The following is a 17359-nucleotide window of genomic DNA, read 5'->3' as shown; positions in this document are numbered from 1 at the left end:
ATTTCCTGTCGCCTTCGTCATTTCCGCCAGTGGTAACAAAGTTGTTGATCATACACTCGGATGTTGCGAAGTAAACTGATGTTGATACAGCAGAAAACTCGCCTCACCCTAGCGCCAAAACTTAATATTGAAAAACGTCAGTCTTCTTTTTTTTTCCCCTAATTGAACTGTTTCCATTAAGCAAATTTATTTTTGAAATGTCACTTTAACTTGTGTGGATTGGACTGTTTGGGTTGATTTGGCACTGGAAGGTGAAACTCCACCCTAATCTCATTTTTTAAAATCATAATAACCTTATATCACGCAGGAACTGAGCTCATGTTTGCTCTCTTTTATGAATTGCGTCTCAGATTCACATCAGATTAAACTTTAAGCCCACCCTTTACTAATCCACGGAGACACAGCTGATTGCACGAAACAGCTGGCAATAGTTTGATAAGAGGGGAGTGGTCTGAATCTGCCTGTCCTTTCTCGGTGTGAAAAAAAAAAAAAAAAAGGCATTGGCACTTTTGTAGTTCACTGTCGGGACGTCTTGCGGTCCTCTCTCAGCCACTGTGCAGACAGCGCGGCTCGGCGCACATCGTCGCTGCGGTGTCTGTCTCCTCTCCGGAACAGGTAAGACATCCGTCTAACTTGACTGTAGCGGTCCAGTTACAGGCGAACCGTTCGGCAGTTTTAGTGTGACATCCTGGATGCTACCTGCTCTTGATAAGCGGCTGTGTTGCTGCTCTCTGGTGCTTTGGTCCATTTTGTTGCTTCTGGCTGCTGTTTTAAAAACATCTGATCTGATTCGGCAGCAGGGCTGGATAACATCAGCATCCTGAGCGCGTCCCTCTCGGCTGGAGGGGAAAATGGGCTTTTACATTCGGTTGTCCACGTTGAGCTTCACTATATTGTCTTGGTGGACAGTTGTGAAGATGTGCTGGTGGAGCGGACCGATGCTTGGCAACGAAGGCTCACGATGTGAATCATTTCTTAAAGAAAGCAATAATATCCCGCTTCATTTTACCTTTGGGTTGATTTGGAATAGAGTTATAGCTCCAGGTGTTGAAAAGAGAGATTTTCGTTTACTTTGGTTCTTCTCTCGGGTGCCCAGACCCTGAAACGTGACAGAAAGCTCTCACCTAGTGTTTCTTTTTTCTCTGTCTCTGCTGCTTTTTCTGCTATTAAACAACAGAACTGGAGGGCAAATTACCAAGACACCCACCCACACCCCCACCCCCATCCATCCCACCCAGACAGGTAATAAATATGCCATTAGTAGGTTTCCTTCAAATGAAGTCTCCTCAAACGGAGTTCAGTAATCACACTTCTCTGTCACTGACTCCACAGAAATGATGATTAATTTGACATTTTGTAGCTTAATTTTTTTAAAGCTCGTCAAGCAGTGGAGCCCCGGTGATTACTCTGAGGGGGGGCATCGAAAGGGGCCCATCTTGTCCTCATCAGATAATAACATTAGCAGGTGAAGATGGGAGTAATCCCCCTGTATCATTTAAAAACACAGAGAGGACAATGCAGCACAGAAACAACACATCTGAAAATGGTAAAAAAAAAAAAAAAATTATGTATTTATTTTTGATTAAATTGAAAATTAACATTTCCCATCATTTTTATCTAATGCCAGCATGGGATTTGATGCATGTTTTTATTTTAATAAAGATAGTATCAGTGGTGCCTTTTGTGGGTTGAGCCTGCAGTCCTAATAAGACTGATGTGTGGAGCTTCTTCAGTTTCCATGCCATGACATTATTTTTTCGTGGTTGTAAAAATTTCCAAACAGCTGAAACTGTCTCTGTCTTAATAGCAAACAGAAAAGTGTAGTCATGTCTTATCTACCAGCTAACTAGGAGGGGACAGCAACAGGTGGAGGAGGGGTACCACTGTTATCTCATGCTTATTAAAGCTGGAGGAGCTGACTCTGGCATCTCACTGGAAGGACGTAATGCCATGGAAACAGGGTGAAATTGTTTTTTGCCTTTTTAATCCAAAACCTTGTTACACCTTGATGCTGATATCTGGTCCACTCCTGGTTAAAACTATCCAACTTTTGACTCAAACATAAACCTACAACTCAGAATAAAGCAGTTTTGTGGGTGGAGGTGGGCAAATCCATTCAAAATATCAGTAATATCAAGACCAAGTTGGTATCGGAACTGGGTCGATACTAGCATGGTACTGTGGAATCAGATTCCCTTCTGACATTTTATTTTTGTATCATAGTTCCTCAATTATACGTCAAAAATGATTTAGTTTCGATGTGCTCTCAAATGACTTTTTTTTTTTGTGCTTTTTTTTATATTAAAAAATGCACACATTTGTTTAGCTTTTCTTTTTTCTGTTAAGTTAATATGTTATTGGAGTATTTTTAGTCTCAGAACTGAGACAGAACATTGTCTCAGTTCTGTCCTTGGTTTAAACAAATTAATTCAAAGGAAAAACCACAAAAATGCCTAAAAGACAAACTTCAATTCTACTAAGTATGGATGATACAGACTTTGCATTTACTTGGTATCGGATCAGTACCAAAACATGCAGTATTGCACATTTCTGTTTGTGGGTAACAAACAGTCCAGGTGGGTTTCAGTAGCAGGTAGATGCATTCTGAGGAAAAGCTGCGTCTTTGAGGAGAAGATCACATTTTCTAGTGTACTGAATTCAGCTGGTGTACGTGTTCGTGCGCACCTCAACACATTCTCTTGTTGTTTTTGAGTCATCACCTTGTGCTGCCGGGGTTCTCTGGGTTTTTGCTCACTAGTGGCAGTCTGAGCAGGACGGTAGCTTCTGGCTGAGGGCTAATCTTCACAGGGGTGATAGAGATAACAGTGATGTATGGAGCGGTCGGGGTGGTTTAACACCCACAGCCGACTGTTGTCTGCCGGGGTCAGGCTGTGTGATACTGGAGTGCTGCGTGAGCCAGCTCCTCACATGTCTGCGATTTGGCAGTTCTTCCAGCTTCAGGTGGATGATAGTGGGCCGGTCTCTGTGTTTATTCAGGGTGCAGAATCGTTGATAAATGCTGCTTTGCTGTTCAGGCATCTGTCTGTTGCACCAAATAAAAAATATTCTCTTGGCTACAGGCCAGATTAGCAGTTTGCTCGTGCTGTGACATGATTTTGTTGCTTTTTACTGATGGCTCTCTTTGTGTTTAACCGATAACCAGGCTTGTCACCATAACAAATTTTGCTGGACAATAAATTGTCCCAGAAGTTATTGTGATAAATGCTAATATTGTTGTTTTGAGACCATTTTTGAGTAATACAACATGTTCCAAATTATTATGCAAGTGATATTTTCTCAGATTTTCTTAAATGGTCAATGCAAATGATGGTCAGTATAATTTTCAAGTCATGAACTATTACAGTATAAATCAAATTTTACTGAACAAAGCTCCCCATGAGAACGGTGTTTTTTTCAAAAATAATAAACTCAAAATGCACTGTTCCAAATTATTATGCACAGCAGATTTTCTAAACATTTTATGGATTATAAAGAACTGCAAACGGCCATTCTTTGAATGTGCAGCATTAAGTGTTCACATGTACTAAAATCAAAAGGCATTTCAATCAAAAACATCTTAACAGACCAAGTTCCATGTTAACATAGAACCTCTTTCTTTGATATCACAGCACAATTCTTGATCCATTGAACTTGTGAGTTTGTGGAAAGTTTCTGCTTGAATTTCTTTGCAGGATGTCAGAAAACCTTCCTAGAGCTGCTGTTTTGATATGAACTGCATTCCATCCTCAGATCTTCTGCTTGAGGAAACTCCAAAGGTTCTCAATAGGGTCGAGGTCAGAGGAGGATGGTGACCACACCATGAGTTTCTCCCTTTCATGCCCATACTAGCCAATGACACAGTGGTATTCCTTGCAGCATGAGATGGTGCATTGTCATGCATGAAGATGATTTTGCTACAGAAGGTTCGGCTCTTCTTTTTGAACCATGAAAGAAAGTGATCAGTCAGAAAGTCCAGATACTTTGCTGAGGTCATTTTCACACCTTAATGGACTCTGAAGAGCCCAACCAGCTCTCTCTCTCTCTCTCTCCCTCTCTCTCTCTCTCTCTCTCTCTCTCTCCCCATGATTTCAGCCCAAAGCATGACTCCATCACCTCCTTGCTGACGTCACAGCCATGTTGGGATGTGGTGGCCATCCAACACCAATCCACTACTGCGTCCATATGGACCATCCAGGGTTGCACAGCAGTCATCAGTGAACAAGTCTGTTTGAAAATGAATCTTCATGTTCGGATGGGCCCACTGTGACCGGTTCTGCTTGTGAGCTCTGGTTAGCGGTGGCTGAATAGTAGGTTCATGCACTGCAAGCCTCTGGAGGATCCTCCACCTTGAGGTTCCAGAGGCACCAGCAGCTTCAAATACCTGTTTGCTGCTTTGTAAGGACATTTTAACAGCTGCTCTCTTAATCCAGTGAATGTGTCTAACAGAAACCTTCCTCATTGTGCCTTTATCTGTACAAACCCATCTTTGTTCTGAATCAGACACAAATCTCTTCACAGTACGATAACGCTTCAGTTTTTGTTAAATATCTAATGTTTTCATATCTTGTCATACGGCACTACACTATCTGATGATTTTCATCAGCAGAGATTCTTTCTCTTTCCCATATTGCTTGAAACCTGTGGCCTGCTTAATAATGTGGAACATCCTTCTTAAGTAGATTTCCTTTAATTGAGCTCACCAGACAAACTAATCAACCAGCTCTCTGAAATTAGTTATAGTGATTCAAAGAGCCCTGACACACAATACCATCTATACATTTAATAGCACAACAAAAAATGTAATCTTCATGACACTTAAATCCAATTTGAATAATAATTTGGAACACGGTGTATAATAGCAATATAATGCAGAAACATATTATCAAGGATCAATCAACCTTAAATTCTAATGAACATTTAACACTGGAATTGGAAGACTTGTTGAATATCTAAAATAAATAAACCAAGCAACAGAAACAACAAATGAAATGAATGATGAAGTGTGTAAACAACATTGTCTTTCAAAAAAGTCCTAGATGAGACGAAAGAACCAGACTGAAGACTTTAATCATCCAGTTTAGATGAAAAGAGAAAACAGTAAATCATGGAAATTGAGTTCGTTTTAATTTATAATGCAGTTAATTGATTGACTGTGAATGGTATGATTATCTTTATTTTGAAAGGCTAAATTAGTCCTCTTGCTGATGTTGCTCCAACAGGAACTTAACTCGTTCTGTTATCGTGTCTATAAAACAGTGTTGTTTGTGTTCCTTAATGCAATTCACTGAGGCACTAAGTTGTTCTTTCATTGCTTTGACTGGCACAATAAAGACAAATATATTAGTTGGGAATAGCTATTTATCTTGTGCTAAATTGTTAGTGATATTTCCATGCTACACCCTGCATTATAAGGATTGCAAATTACTCTTGTAAAGAATTGCTTTAGTCCAGCAAGACACTCCATATCTGAAATCTATAGTTTTCGACCAGTTTTGCCGACTAAACGCTTTGCATGAAAAGGACACTGAAACGGAGTTCATGGTTTATAGATGAGTTCATTTTTGAGTTTACACATTTTACGCCTGGACACAAACACACACCATTTACTATATTTGTGCTTTTGGTATAATATAGCTTAACGGATCAAGTGTTTTTCGCTCAAAGAAAAGCAACTTATTATCACTACAATCCATCACCTTCTCTGTGATTTTTTCTGTAGTCTAAAAGACGATTATACGATTGTCTTGTAGACTTGGTTGTTGGAGGAACTTAAAAAAAATAAGTGAATAATAAATATGCATTTTTTAGAAACTGTTTTCTTTCTTTTTAAGAATGATGTTTATTTATGGAAGATTCTTCACAAACTCATACCAACATTTTAAAAAAAATGTTTAGCAGGCAGCTAAACTATATCAGTCAAGTCAATCAAGTTTATCTGTATGGTACATTTCAGCAGCAAGGCATGTCAAAGTGCTTTATGTCACAAAAACAAAAGTATAAAGTCATGAAACACACAGTCAACAATTGAAGCATTACATTGCAGAATGCTGATTAATTTTTCATTCATAATGTTTCAAAAGCAATTCAACATATGCAACATATTGGTTTGTTCTCCTAGTGCCTAGCTAGCTTGAGTGGAAGGCATAGCTAGCTTGAATGATTAAGTGACAGCTAGCAATGTAGCACAAATAGCATCCCGCTACTTATTTGTGAATCTTTTGACGTTGGAGTAGTGTTTTTAAAAAAAAAAAATTCTGTAACCACTCCCTGTCCTTCGGTCTACATGTTAACAACTTCAGCAAGTACAATGACAAGTCACATATAAAGGATAAAAAATTGCACACTTTAATTCAAATGAAAGAACTGAAGTGCAAAAAAATTATATTTAATTTAATTGTATTTTTTTATGTTCACCTTTTTTAAGAGTTTATAGTTGGTGTTTAGGTATCGTAAATGATGTCTTGTAACACATAATTACTAACTCATACTTTCAAATTTTCTGTGAGCTTTAAACATGTTTTTAACTCAAACTCTTTTTTCCCCTTTCTATCTACAATGACCCTAATATGGCTGTAAAGGCCAACTGAATGTTACTTTGTTTCCTGTAACTGCTGTAAGTTCCATGCTTTTATTTTGGTAACGGTCTGTATAGTGTATCTATACAGACCGTTACCTTCCGGTAATGGTTGAAGTTTAGGTATTTTAATTTTGTGACTGCTTAATTAATTATTCATGAAAGGAATTATATCAATGTAACAAGCTATGCTTCATTAACAGTAAAAACAATTGTGATTTTTATTTCTCTTGTTTATCTTGGTGGTTGATGCCAAGGATGGCTTTAATAAATCATTTTACCAACAGTTCCTGTCTTCTAAGTTGACTAAATGCTACACTGCCACTGAGCATAAGCAAACTACTCAAAAACTTCTGCCCTCTGTTTTAAGTAATGCTTTTTGAGTATTTCACTCCATACCATGATTGAACTTTAGACTAGCATCTCTCAGGGAGTTTGCCATTGACTTCTCATTTTTTCATTCATAAATCTTCAGGCAAGTTTAGGATTGGAGCCGATTTTTTTCTTTAGGAAACTTTGTGAAAGAGGCAGAGTTGTCAGAAATAACGGTGCGTTGTAGCAGTAAAAAGTCATTCTTAAAAGTGCAGGCTGGGTTGTTGCCAGTAGCACGAACTACACAGCAAGGAATGACCTAGTCAAAGTAGGGTCCTCGCAGGCAACGGATTCAAAGTTAATTTCTTTATGAGAAAAAAACTCGCTATCAAAGATAACTGTGATGTTTGATGCTGTCATTTCATTTAATTGTCATCGATTTAAGGTGAATTCAGAGAGAAATGTGACTATTGGCTGATGTCTGTGATGAGTGGATTGCACTGGAAACATCAAAGCAGTTTTCTAAAGAAATCATCTACTTGAAAAAGGTTGAATGGAGGTCAGCTTGCACCAGGCACTGAATGAGTGAGGCTGCTAATGGTGCAAAAGAGCAATCTAATAAAAACGGAACATTACACAGTCTATTTTTCCTTTTGATGAAAAATAATTTGAACCTTAGAGAATATTTGTGAGGAAAATATCCAGTGGAGCGGTACGGGCAGATCCAAAGAGAAGGGCCAGATCAGCTGGACGGAGCGGTGACCTTCACTCTCTGACGGAGACTGACAAAAGCTTGATGGAGGCTGTGCAGCTCGAATCACGGTGAATTATTCCTGACATGCTGCTTGTAGAACGCCTTAAACCACAGATACAATGCAGAGTTGGAATTAGTGCAGCGACTCAACCAACATCGTTTCTTCTTTCTTCTCTCCAGCAAAAGCCTTTCCTCTCGGTCCTCTGAGCTTCGCGGCTGCAGCCACCTGTTTGGCAAAGGAAGTACAGTAAACTGCTCACACCTCAGTTTGATTTGTTTTGATTTGCAATTTGCTTTTCCCAGCAGATTTGCTGCCTTTTGTGTGATCTGTCTTTGTCTAATGCTCGGTGGCAGACGAGGACTGGCTTATGAATAAATCAGAGCCCCTACTTTCTGTGCTTTGATGGATGGGGAACAGGATTGCCATACTGTGCTATACTGAGCAGCGGGTTACTTTCATCTTTTTTCTTTTTTTTTCTGGCCCTTTTGTGTCTAAAAATAGTCCAACTGCAAGAAAGTATAGTATATAAACTTCTGGAGACCTAAATCCATTTTAATAAATAGTTCCTTGTTATGATTTCTAGAAAATATTAATCCTCTTAAGACATGAGTGTCTTGCAGGATATGGTGTCATAATATGGGGGAGCAGAGTGGACAAAATACTAGTTGTGTTCTTTTTTTTTTTTGCTCTTGCAGATACATGCAGATTCTCTCTTTTGAGTTCAGTTGGGTTTAGCTAGAAACTGCGTGATGGTTTAAATGTTGTGCAAATCTGCTGCATTTTATCTGATTCATGTTGAGTTGAGGTTCAGCTCTGCAGAAACACTTAAATGGAGTCAGATTCTGATCTAATGTTGTACTGGACAGATCCCGCTGGGATGAAACGACTTACTTTCAGATCAGACTCACTAGGTGAGTTTTTGTTTACAAGATAAGTTGAGCTACTTGAACATAGCCCAGAAACAGAAGTTTGCCTCCTATTGCTGTTGTTAGGACAGTTATTTTGCTGAAACTAACTTGCATGCTAATTTTTGTACCACTAGATTTGAATGTTCCTATATTTAAAACTGTACCCTTCTCACACTCTATCTCCCACTATGTCCGCCACTGTTACAAGAAATCTCCTGTTTGGCTGAAATGAATCTTGGCATAATCAGGTGAACTGTGAATCAGCAGACGTCCATCAAATCTGGCGGAATAAAGACGTGTTGTGGGTCACGTTTGGAGGAGGCGTTGAATTCGGGCGATCTTTGTCTCATTGCTGTGATTTAATCGCTCTTCGAATCAGGTAGCCCCTGAATTTTGAAACACCCCAGGTTTGGCTTCAGTCAAACCAAAATGCTTACCGCTCCATACATGTTAAAACAATCTAATCAAATTTTACTTGAATAGCACATTTCAGGTACAAGGCAGTTCAAAGCCCTTTACAACATAAAACGTAAAATAACAATTGAAACATTACGAAGCGTTATCATAGACATAAATCTGGGTCCGGACCCCCCCAATCTTGGAAAAGTGTAAAATTGAAATGAAAATGAAAAGGCAAAAGAAACAAAGAATGAAATAAATCTACCATTGATCTAAGAAAAAAATTAAGAATTCATTTTTAGATCCCCCTACCATTATTAGAACAATGGTTCAGTCCAAAGTGTAGGAGGAGCAACAGCAGCTGAACGGCACAGGCTGGTCAGAGCCACTGAAGTGAGGAGCTAGCTGTTAGCTGTTAGCTGTGGCTCTGCAGCACAAATAAAAACCCCTCCAGTAACTAAATATTTAAAGCAAAAGACATGTAAATCTTTTATTTACATTCACGGCTTAATAGAGTGAAACACATTAACAATAAAAATCAGTCTGTAGTTCATTATTTCATTACTTTGGTTGAAATGTGTTGTGCCTTGGAAATCAAACTTGTACGTGTATTAGAAGAGTTTTAATTTGAAGGGAGGTGCTGAGCAAGTGTCCAGAGCCGAGAACAGATAGAAAAAACAGAAAGCTGCCTTTATTTCTCACCGTCTTCAATGTAGAGCCTTTTAAACCACAAAATAAAATCTGAATATTTTTCTATATAAACCCTGGTGCTTTAAGTGTTGCGTTTAAATTATGATACTCCCCAGATATTAATTTTGATCTACTTATTGGTTCTCAGCCATCCAGGATATGCAAAACTAAAATCTTAACAAGTTGTAATTTAAATAGTCCATAATTTGCATCGAGAGCCATTACAATAAATCCATGTTTATGGAGAATTTTATTAAGTGGAGTTGCTCATTAAAACTTGTTTTTATTTAGAACCTTACATTTTTGTAAAGGTGTCAGATTAGATTTGAACAAAACTCGTATAGAAGCAAAATTTTAATTTTAATTTTACTTCTCAACAGTTTGCCTACGGAGAATAAAACACGTTTGATGTGCATTACTAGTCATTTTTGGTCCTGCAGCTTGAATGTGGTTTAAAAACTTTCTAAACCACATTTTACGTTACAAAAATGTTGACCAAGTTCGGCAATGGAACTTTGCTGTTTCCCCTCCCCCCTTCCAAAATGCTCTTAAGACATTTTCCTGTTTATTGTCCCCCAGTAATGAGATGGGATTTACGCCCTTGGTTGTCATTCCCCAGGGTTAGTGTTTCATTTGGTTTTTAGTCTAGATTTAAAGGAACTCAGTGTTTCAGCTGTTTTGCAGTTTTCTGGACATTTGGTCCAGATTTGTGGTGCATAGAAGCTGAATGCTGCTTCTCCATATTTGGCTCTGGTTCTGTGGCTGCAGAGCAGAACCAGAAGACCTGAGAGGTCTGGACGGTTGATACAACAACCGCCTACTGTTTTAGCTGAGTCTGAATTTCTACTTATCTCTTTAGTTGTGACTAGACTAAAATTAAAATGTATAAATTCTTTTTGGGAATTCATGAAAAGACTGATTTTCATTTTAAACAAGTGACTGTTACTTCTAACCTTTTTTATTTATTTTTTGTTGATGTATCAAAATCTAAATAATAATAAAATATGCCTTAGACCAGGGGTCTCAAACTCGCGGCCCGCGGGCCAACTGCGGCCCGCAGTTGGCCCGCGGGCAAACGATAGTTTGTGGCCCCCGCCTTAATATGAAAGTTTAATGTTAGTGCAGCCCGCGAGTTTGATATAATTGGCACTTTTCAGTGTTGTGTGCGGAGCTGAACGAACTTGCCAATCACGGTGGAGTATATTGCTCCCGGGGGCGGGACATCGGCTGGGCCTATTTGCATTTTCTATTTGTCATTATTTGCATGCGGTACATGCGCAATTTCTGCGGCCGCTCCCGCTTCACGTGCTTCAGCATCCAGTCTAGACCTGGAAGTTGCTGATCAGTGTAACGTAATTAAGGTTAGGCGCTGTAACGCTTGGGTTGTGTTTAAGGGAGGAGAGGAGGCGGCAGATTCGTCAGAACGGTCAAAAACTCACAACCACACTGGAACTGGGAATTCCACAGCGTTGTCCTTTAATAAATACGCTCTTCACCAACCTTACAAAGCCCGGATGAACGGCTGCTATATTATCAGACATGAAAATTGAGCAGCGTCCAAACAACCCGTAACATTACTAAAAAGGTAGGGAGCTAACATGTCCGTCTAGCACGTTTCTCCCACGCTCTCTACAGAGAAGCCGTGGCTCATACTTCTGACATCATTAGCAATACTAGAGTATCTTAAAGAGACACTACACAATTACGGCTGTTACAGCGCCTGACTACGGCCAAATATGGTAATAGGCAATCAGAAAGGTTCAGCTGAGGAGACCGTGTGTGTGAATGCGGCCCAGCCTCACCCAGACTCTACCTCCAGCGGCCCCCGGGTAAATTGAGTTTGAGACCCCTGCCTTAGACAATACAGACATATTCCTTAAATTGGAATGTGTTCCAATGAAGCTCACTTGTCAGACTAAGAATACGTTTTCAAAATCTTTTAGCACATATTATTTTTAAGCCTACAACTTCTGTTTTTAAAAACTGTTTTTTATTGGCTATATGTAATATTCAAATTTTAATTATCATGTTTTTATTAGCTTTAAGTAGAAAACAATCATAATTAGCACAACGTCTGTGTAATTTATGTTTCACTTTGTGATAAAGTTCTTGAAATAAATAGATTTGTCAATTATCCAGTTTATTGAATGAGTCTGGATTATTCTATCTGTAATATTTAACAGTAGCACTTCCATAATTGTTCTGTATTTCTTTTAATTGAAAGCAATTCAGTCAAGTTTTATATTTCTTACTTTTGTGATATTACTGTGATATCTCCACACAGACCTCGTGACCCAAATTGGGTCATTGAGTTGCGCGAGGATTTTAAACACTGACCACACATTTATTTTGAAAATGGGAAATTGGGAAAAAATGAACTACTTGTTGGTTGGTTGATAACACCTTGACTTGCTAATACACCTCAGCTTCCACTTGCAAATGGTGGCTCATTGCAGCCAAGGACGTACAAATCCTGTTCTTTCTTTAAAAGAGCTTCGTGCTGCAGAGCAGAGTTATGGATTTATCTATCTGGAATAGGAAGCTGTCTGTCTGTGTTGGGAGTTAATATTTCATCCTTCACCTTCAAATCACTTTGGTCTCAATACTTGCAGCGAATGCTGTGGATCATGAGTCACTGACTCTACATCAACGACTACTGTCGGAAACGCTAAATAAACGTCTGGGTCTGGCTGTTGGGCTCGAAGACAATATGATTTTTGTTTTGTTTGTTTTTTCAGGGAGAATTGAGTAGAGAGAGGAAATACTGTAATTTAACATCTATTTCTTTCTATATGATTCTGATATTAAACACAAGGCTAAATATTTCCTCATCAACACTGAAATGGGTCAAACTAGAAAATGCTTACAGGGGCAGTTAGAGATTGGCATTTATTGTAATATTTATCACGAAAGACTTATTGTGATAAGAATACTTATTTGTTTTCTTGATAAATTACAATTGATGGTACTGAATAATAAAAAAAACTTTATAGACACTATTATTGCAAATGTCATTTTAACTATTTTTTCCACTGTGTTCACGAGAGCATCAATAAATATCAGTAAAGGTAAATTCAAAAATTTGATTGAATGTAGTTGGTAGCTGCATTTTCATTACAAATATGTTCTAAACTGTCAATATTCCTTTGTAGAAAAAATACAGTTTTGCAATTGAGGTGTTTTGATATCAGAAACACAAATACAATCGCATTTGTTTGCATGACAAGTCATTAAAAAATGTTCCGTACCACCATCCTCCTTCCACTTCCTGTCGTCTTTTTTCTCAATCGTAACATCTGGTTGTTGATCAGCTGACTTGTGTAATCAGGGTTTTTCCATTTCAGTTTTGCAAAATATACTTATTATGATACGCCTGAAAAACTGCCTCATCCTATTGCAAATGACAAGTTTTTTTGAAATTGCCGTGTCTCCATTAATCAAATTTAATTTCATAATTCCAATTTGCACAACTACATGGTCAATGGAAACCCAGGTACTGTGTGCTTGTTAGTGTTATAAACTACACTTCTTTCAGTAATGGGGTCCTGAAGAATTTGTATTTGGCACCATAAATGCTGTGCCATGCAGTCACAGCCATGCAATTACCAAAAAGAACTAAGTTCTTTTTTTTTTTATTATTCACAATTTATTAATTTTTTTTGGTTTTTACTATAGTACCACAAAATAAAATTCTGATCTGAACTCATTCTACGGCTACCAGGCTGGTAGGCTGTGATTTGGCAGTATTCATTACCTTTACATGTATTTATGTAGATAAACTTATTTTGAGCAGTGATGTGTTCTGTAAGCTTTAGTTTTTCTCTTATTCACAGCAGCTCAAATAGGTTAGTTGAATTCTTTTCCCTCTGGCAGGCCCATCCATCAAATCCTGTCATAAGCCCCTATCTGATGATGACAAACTATGAATTTGAAATGATTCATGACTGTGTTCTTCTTTGTGCTTGAGGCATGCAGCATACCTTTTTGTTCAATATACATGTACTCAGCACTCTGGCTTCCCTTCAGTGGATAACATTGGTTTTGATCAAGTTTGACATTCAGAAAATGATAGTGATACCTTCTGACAGTCGCCTTGCTTTGTGTGCGTCTCCTCAAGAGCAGATAATAATCTTGTATGTAAGCACACTAGGTTGAAATAGAAGATGCATGGAATTGTCCTGATACAATTGCATAATTTATGCACGCTTGCATCCAAAAACAGTTAAGCATCAAGGAATAATGGTCCATAATTCAGTACACATGCAGACCACACTAATTCAGAACGGGCTCTAGAGGGCGCACATCGTGGCATGACAATCTGGGTGACAGTTTCGCAGGGAGTTATCAGATCAAGAATGGCAAAGGGTGTGTTCACACCAGCCCTGTTTAGTTCACTTTATTTGAATTCTAGTTCATCTGCCTAGAAAGTCCAGTTTTGGTAGTGAGGTGGCGCAGGGGTTTTGCACGGCCCACATGTGGAGGCCTTGGGCCTCAACGCGGCTGTCACAGGTTTGATTCCCGGCCTGGTGACCTTTGCCACACTTCTTCCCCCTTCTCTCACTGCCCACTTTCCTGTCAATTCACTATCAGGTGAAGGCCACCAGAGCCAATAAACCTTAAAAAAATAAATAAATAAAGTCCAGTTTGTTTGGGGAGGTGTGAATGTGTAATCAAACTCTGATGCAGACCAAAAAGACTTTGGTCCATTTCAAAACCTAGATCTTGGTTGAAATAGATTTAGCCAACAGATGGAATGGTGAATGTCTTCTTGACTGGTGTTCTCCTTGACCTTAGAAGAGAGAAAATATTCAACAATCAGTCACCTGAGGAGCAGACTGGAAAAGATTGAAGTTAGCATCTAATCAAAACTTTAATTTGGCAGTTTAGTGAGAGACTATCCTGGTAAAAAAACAGCCTTTTGTTCTACGCTTTGCTTTGTACAGAGGATCTGGATGCTCTGCTATTGAGGATCGATTGCTTCCTAGAGGTGTGGACTGTTAAAATTTTATACGATTGGATCTAATTTTATCCAAAGGCTAATATTTGGCTGTATGAAATGCGCCAGCTCAATTAAGCTTTCCAGTAATTGCATGTGCTATAAACAACCCTGTGGAGTCTTCAAGATCTTGTCCAGCAATAAAATGTCAAAACAGTCTTGGAAGCGTGGCCAACACAGAGTAGACGGCTTTGTTCACTTCCTCCACTGCTGTTGCCTAACTACAACCCTAGGTAGACTAAAATTCTAAAACAGTGCAGAAAATCAATGTCATCATTCACAACTCTTTCTGTTTTCTGATTGGCCCGGTTGAAATTCAGCTGAAGACATCAAGAAAATCACACGTGAATAAGTTTGATAAGTCGTTAAACATCCCAAGCCGTTGTCCTCCTACCACTTTCTCTTCTTTGTCTTTCTTGCCAGTAGTAATTGTAGAAATCAAGCTCAATGGGAGAAATTCCAGACACGTCACTGAAGGGAGATGAGAATTGAGTGAAATTGTGTATAAAAGCGATAACGGCTAGTGAGAAACATGACTTCAACCTAACAGCATAATTGTTATTAGGTTTTTAAAATGGGACTTAGGCAATTATGCTATTAGGCTGACGATGAGCTAAATTAAGAAATAGAAGTCAGATACTGACTTCAGTATCATAATGATAACAGTTGTTATGCCTTTCAGACCTTGTTATGGGAGGTTTGAAATTTTAATACAAGTTTCTTTCAAACGTCTTTTTTATTTTAATTATTTCAAATGTCTGAATACAGGTACCATGGGATGTAGTGATGTTTTACTTCCCAATCTGATATATTTAACTCGCTAATTCAAGTCTGTGCCAAAATCAACTTTTTGACCTCCTAGTTTGCACAAATTTGTCTGGCCGAGTTCTAAAAGACATGCAAATTGGATCATTCCTACTGTCAGTATTTATTTAACACCTTCAGTGCTGCCTTTTACTGTCGAGTTCCTTCATCTCAGCAGGTAGTTATGGAGTCTTAATCTGCTATGATGTAACACCACACCGGTGCTGAATATGATGTCAGAACCTGCTCTGGACTGTTCCGCAAGAGCAATCTAAATTAGAGCAGGGGCCCCGGAGTTTGACGGGAAGATTGAGAATCTCCTAATGATGTCTGCATCTACTGTGCAGCAGGTTATTTCTGCAAATGGTGCCGTAATGCACCTTTAAACTTTGTGAACATCTGCTTTGCGAGGAGCTGCTCACATGCTGAACGAGTATCCTTGCTTTTGCCCGTCGAGCATCTTTTGAATTCATGCAAGGCCACATGGAGAAATGAATGACAGGCGAGGCGGTAATGAGAGCTTCCTCGCTATTAAGCAGCATTTCCAACATCCCTCTCTTGTAATCTACAGAGCAGCATAAATGGCGACACCTTGGCAGTCCCGCAGCATGATTAATGCGCTTCACACTAAATGGATTTTGCAATGAACCCGTCGTGTGATGAGCTGCTTACTCTCAGAATAAACCGGTACCTTGACACTGTGGCTCTCGCTGGGCTTTTATGTGAATATTTGCATGTCAAGTGGCCACTGCGGACTGGTTCGTGGAGATATTTTGTAACGAGGGTGAGTCACACGTCACAAATCCAGGCATCTGATTTGACAAGGGCCTCGTGGTGGACTCCGGTCGGTGCTGGTCAACGGCCTGTCTGCCCCTCAGTAAGGCTTCTGTCCCCGCAGTCTGTCGGTTTGGTCTCCTGTGGCTCTCAGTCTGTTAGGCCTGTGGCCTGAATCGGACTCCCACTTGACTTACCAGGCAGTGGTCCACCAGCTCAACTCTCAGTATGGCTCCACAGTGCGTCACGCAGCGACTTGAAAAATGTATTAATAGTGCTTGAACATTTTCACATTTTGTAATGAAACAACCAGAAACTTGACATGATAGTACAGCACAAAGTAGTGCATCAGTTTAAAGTGAAAGGACAGATTTTTATAATTCTTTTACAATTAAAAAAAAAGTGACTTTCATAAGTCTGACTATTATAAAAATGTTCAGATTTTTGTAGTTCAGTATTTTAGGCTTTTCCAGGTAAAAACCAGGTAATCGTTGAAGAAAACCTGCTTAGAGGCGGCAAAAGACTTTAGATTGGGGCAGATGGTCGCTTTGTTAGGAGAAGCATACGCCCAGAGCTATCTGTGTTATGGTTGTAGGCAACACTAAGTGAAAACTTAGTTGCGCTAACTACACCAACATGGTGTAGTGCTTTTAGCCATCTTGGTGTAGATGGTTAAAAACCATTTACACATTTAGCTACAGCTAAATGTTAACTTCAGCTTTAGCATAAGTTAACATTTAGCATTAACTTTTAACATTTCAAAAGTTAATATTTTGAAAAATTACAACCTTAGAACTACAACACGCACAGTATGTATTGCGTTGTAATTTACATGTTCTGTAATGCTCTTAGATACTGTATTTATGTCTCTATTTTTGTTCTCTTTTTCCATGTTTTATTTTGTTTGTTTCATGTTTGAAATAGTTATGGTGGTTAAAAAAGAGGGAGGAAATGGAACTGCTGCATAAACAATCTTTATGCACTTTAAAATAAGATCATGAATATAACTGTCAAACCACTAGAAGAATTCTTAAGTCCGTAAATAAAATTTCAACACAGTTGAACTTTACGCAACTTAAAGTTTATAAAACTGCCAGATAAAATAGCCCTTTAAAATTAATTTAGGGGAAGCTACACAATATAAACA

General features: G+C 38.8%; 1 protein-coding gene across 2 annotated transcripts in view; it reads left to right on the top strand.

The window, feature by feature from the left end:
- Positions 1–517: 517 nt before the first annotated feature.
- The window catches only part of cntn6 (contactin 6), a 143471-nt gene continuing 126629 nt past the window's right edge, over positions 518–17359 (top strand). For both annotated transcript variants that reach the window (XM_032550448.1, XM_032550447.1), the window contains exon 1: positions 518–615. The gene's annotated coding sequence lies outside the window, so the exon portion shown is untranslated. The remainder of the gene's footprint in view (positions 616–17359) is intronic.

The sequence above is a fragment of the Xiphophorus hellerii genome, chromosome 20, assembly GCF_003331165.1.
Source record: "Xiphophorus hellerii strain 12219 chromosome 20, Xiphophorus_hellerii-4.1, whole genome shotgun sequence".
Lineage (NCBI taxonomy): Eukaryota > Metazoa > Chordata > Actinopteri > Cyprinodontiformes > Poeciliidae > Xiphophorus > Xiphophorus hellerii.
The sequence above is the reverse complement of the archived record's forward strand: the minus strand, read 5'-3'. Positions and strand labels throughout refer to the sequence as shown.